The sequence below is a fragment of the Nyctereutes procyonoides genome, unplaced genomic scaffold (assembly GCF_905146905.1).
Source record: "Nyctereutes procyonoides isolate TBG_1078 unplaced genomic scaffold, NYPRO_anot_genome, whole genome shotgun sequence".
NCBI classification, from domain to species: domain Eukaryota; kingdom Metazoa; phylum Chordata; class Mammalia; order Carnivora; family Canidae; genus Nyctereutes; species Nyctereutes procyonoides.
This window is the reverse complement of record NW_026575046.1, coordinates 6,541,197-6,545,603: the sequence shown is the minus strand read 5'-3', so window position 1 is coordinate 6,545,603 and position 4,407 is coordinate 6,541,197. Positions and strand designations below refer to the sequence as shown.

Here is a 4,407-nt window from a genome sequence, read left to right as displayed (position 1 = left end):
AAAAGAAGAAAGCATTTTTTCTATTACTAGTGGTGTAAGCTGTCAACAGGTCCCCTGCAACCTTCATGGTGAATGAGGCAGAAACGCAGCAGCAAACCACTTAAATGATTCACTGAGGGGGATGCATTCTGTTTATATTTATCACTGTTATTTCTCTAAAATGACCTAACTTATTATTCACTGGAGAGAAAGTCCCTAATCAGTTTAAAATTGCCTTGACGTACAAGAGTACTTGCTATATGAGCAGCAGGCGTGGAAGTCAGAATGATTGAGAAAATACGTTTCAAAAACAGCAGGAAGAGAAATTAGGTGGCAGGAATCACGCTTAATTTCCTCACCATGCTCATGAAACTGTTTTTTAATGGTTTCAACTAAGGTATGGAAGCTTCGGCTACTAGAAAATGAGCACGAAACGTCTTTTTATACATGGAACTACGAGAAGAACAAAATAAGAAATTCTATGAGGACAGAGGTGCACATTGCCATAGGAGATCTCGACAGGCAGTGGTCAGAGAAAGCTAAAGAGAAGACGTGATAGCTAACTGGGTTACCAAACTATGAAGACGATTTGGCCAACATTGAAAAGTAGGTTGAAGAAACAGCATTTGAAAGGCTAAGGAGGTCAGAGGCAGGCTGGCACACGTAACAAGCCAAAGGTGTTTGGAGGGATAGGCAGCGAGTCTGCTGGAATGGTGAAGGAGGCTGTCCCTTGAGGACTTGGGATTTTTTTTTTTTTTTTTAATGAAAGTAACTAGAACTTAGGGAAAGGTTTTCATTTAAAAAAATAGGATAATCATATATATTTTTAAAAGAACCATTTATCTAGCTACCATTAGAAACTAGATTAAAATGGACAAGACCAGGTACAGGGAAACCAAGGAGAGTGTAATTGTAAATCTGGGGACTAAAGAAGTGAGGCCAGTTGGAGAAGGTAACAAAAATGTCTGCCTTGCACAGCATGTGCATTAGCAGTGCAAGTCACAGCAGAAGGAAATGAGAAGTTTTGGAGGTCAGGAACAGAGAGAAGTGCATTAGCAGTGCAAGTCACAGCAGAAGAAAATGAGCAGTTTTGGAGGTCAGGAACAGAGGGAAGAAATGCTAACTAAGTATGTGTTTTGACATGTTTGATTTAGTGTCATTGTCAAATATCTAGAGATAGAAGTAGTTATCCGGTTATACGGAAGCTTATGTGTGAGCTCAAAGTTGGAGATATAAATTATGATGTCATCATAACACAGATTTAAAAGAATCCATGCTGATTGGAAGGATTTATTAAGGCAGGACAGTTTGATATTATTAAAGTTCAGTAATAATTTATACACACGAATAAAAACTATTCTCTGAAGATTGAAGCGCAGGATGGAATTTTGACCATTAAAATAACTAGTTTAACAGACAAGGGATAAAAAGCACCTGCTCCACAGAAACAGAAAGAGCTAAGTAGGAAGGACAAGAATGCATATAAAGCTGTAGCTTAGGTAACAAATAATCCAAGGTGTTTCCACTTGATAGTGTTTAGCTCCTTTATAAAGTCGCGGAAGTCATCTACAACACCAGGAGAGAGAGGAAAATAAATTTGAAGGAAAAAAAAAGTAGATGGAGTTTGAAATAAATACATGAAGAAGAAACAAGACAGAATTTACTGTTTTTAGTAATTCCAATCCAAGAGTCATTAAAGACCATGAATCAACTGTGACATTTATCGGTTTTTATTGTCACACCAAAAGGATTTTCTCCAGCAATTCTGAAATACTTGCATGCTGCGGCATAAAAATATGTGAAGTTGTTTTGACAGGAAGGTGTAATGTTAAAAGGGAGTTGAGAATGCTAGCAAGATGGTCCTTGAAGCAAAGGAAATGAAGTTCAGGACAAAGACACAAAAAAATAGAGAATTCTGAGATAATTGAAGGAAAGATCAGGAAGTTTCTAGAACACTAACTTTCAATTATTCCTATTTTTTTTCATATATTTGTATCACGCACCCTCACACTTCCCTGATGGACCTTTTGGTTACCAAACACTGGTATCTTCAAACGTTCACGTTAAGTCTGCTTTTCCTACTATTGTCTCAACATTTGTAGGTGATTTATTCAAGTCCTTTTGGGGAACAAGCAACAACAATGACATGATAGTAAGATAACACCTTTAACCTACACATTTTTCTCTTATCTCCACCTGTGCCAAACCCTCCCTCTCTTCATTTTCCACATATAGCTACTCTTCCTTAAACTCTCTCTTTTTTTTTTTTTCCTATGGCACAAATTCTGCTTGAAACACAAAATGGTCTTTCATGTTTCGTACTTTCTAATTATACTCTAATTATACTCTGTGCAATTCTCGCTGGGAGTTACTCCTGAAAACTATTACCAGTCATATCATAATGGAGCATTCATAGGGGTGTGAAGGGCTTCTGGCTAAAACATCACAACCTTGTTGGCACACACATGCTTTCTAGGAATATTATTATGATTATATATTTCAACAGGTTCTAGTACAATTTTGTTGTATTTTGTTTGGTAAAATAGTTCTACCCATATATATTTTCAAATGTGATGTGAAGCAATTATGAATGAATGAATCCGTTTTCTTGTTAGAGAACCATTATGAACTGATCAGGCTTCCATGACTGGCTTCATTTTTGTGATTAGATCCTTAACGCCTCTTCAGATAGCTGAGGATCATATGTTTCCTCAGGATATACATGGAGGGGGGTGGAATAACAGCTTTTAATTAAGACAATCTTGTGTAATTTTCACTAGTCATGCTAAATGTATAAACAACTTTATTGTTGGAACAATGCTTTCTGGAGAGAAAATCTGAAATCTCAGACAAATGCAAATCCATCTGACAAAACGCATATGTCAAACTATATCTTTAATTATCAATGTTTAGCAACAAAACGTATGTGTTTCGAGATCGTTTCTCACACTGAGACAGCTATGTAAAATAGTCTGCTACTTCAAATAATATGGAGATAACCTTGGGATGTTAAGACTTACTTTAGGAATAAATCTCTGGCTTTGAGGACCTAGAGGGCCTCCTAGGAACAGGAGAGAGAAACTGATCACAATGCTCCAGGTCATCTTATTGGTGCAAAAGGAGAAAAAGTGTGTCACAACTACTAAGTTTAATGCATCCTTGTAACAAAACAAGGAAAGCAAATGTATACGATATATGAAAATAAAACTTGAGGCGAGAAGCCGAGGGCGAGCAGGGGCTGGTTGGGCACCATGGCCGGGATCACCCCCATCGAGGCGGTGAAGCTAAGATCCTGGTTCTGCAGCAGCAAGCCCATGAGGCAGAGGAGAGGGCCGAGTGCCTGCAGCGGGAAGTGGAGGGGGAAAGGCGGGCCCGGGAGCAGGCTGAGGCTGAGGCGGCCTCCTTGAACCGTAGGATCCAGCTGGTTGAAGAGGAGCTGGACCATGCCCAGGAGCGCCTGGCCACTGCCCTGCAAAAGCTGGAGGAAGTGGAGAAAGCTGCTGATGAGAGTGAGAGAGGTATGAAGGTTATTGAGAAGCGAGCCTTAAAAGATGAAGAAAAGATGTAACTCCAGGAAACCCAACTCAAAGAGGCCAAGCACATTGCAGAAGAGGCAGACCAGGAGTATGAGGAGGTGGCTAGGAGATTGGTGATCCTTGAGGGGGACTTGGAACGTACAGAGGAACGAGCTGAGCTGGCAGAGTCCCATTGCCGAGAGATGGATGAGCAGATCAGGCTGATGGACCAGCACCTGAAGTGTCTGAGTGCTGCTGAGGAAAAGTACTCTCAAAAGGAAGACAAATATGAGGAAGAGATAAGGATTCTCACGGATAAACTCAAGGAGGCAGAGACCCGTGCTGAGTTTGATGAGAGATAAGTAGCCAAGCTGGAGAAGACAATTGATGACTTGGAAGACAAGCTGAAATGCACCAAAGAGGAGCACCTGTGTACACCAAGGATGCGGACCAGACTCTGCTTGACCTGAATGAGATGTAGAGCACCTCAGTCCCATGGGCCGCTGCTCCTCCCTCTGACCCTGACTCTTCCTGAGGCCCAGCCTGCCCCAAGCTGGCCTTGAAACTGAGGGCTGATCTTTAACTGGAAGGCTGCTTTCTCCTTTTGCTGCCTCTCCCACCCCTACCCCTGCGTCTTTTTCACCAAACTGTCTCTGCCTCTCCCTAGAGATTCCAGTTGGGCTTGAGGCTGAGCACCTTTGGGAACCATGTTTAAGGGAATGTGAGCACAATGCAAAGTGTCTTTAAAAGCATGTTGTGATGTACACATTTTGTAATTACCTTTTTCATTGTAGTTGATGTAGCCACATTTGTAAAACATTCCAAATAATTCCACAGTTCTGAAGCAGCAGTCTAACCCCTTCCTCCCATTTGGAATGAACTTTTCAGCCTAATGAATACTGCCCTCTCCACA

The 4,407-nt window shown here is 41.0% G+C and overlaps 1 pseudogene; it reads left to right on the top strand.

The window, feature by feature from the left end:
• Nucleotides 1-3,230: 3,230 nt before the first annotated feature.
• On the top strand, nt 3,231-3,975 carry LOC129509709 (tropomyosin alpha-3 chain-like; annotated as a pseudogene).
• Nucleotides 3,976-4,407: the final 432 nt, after the last annotated feature.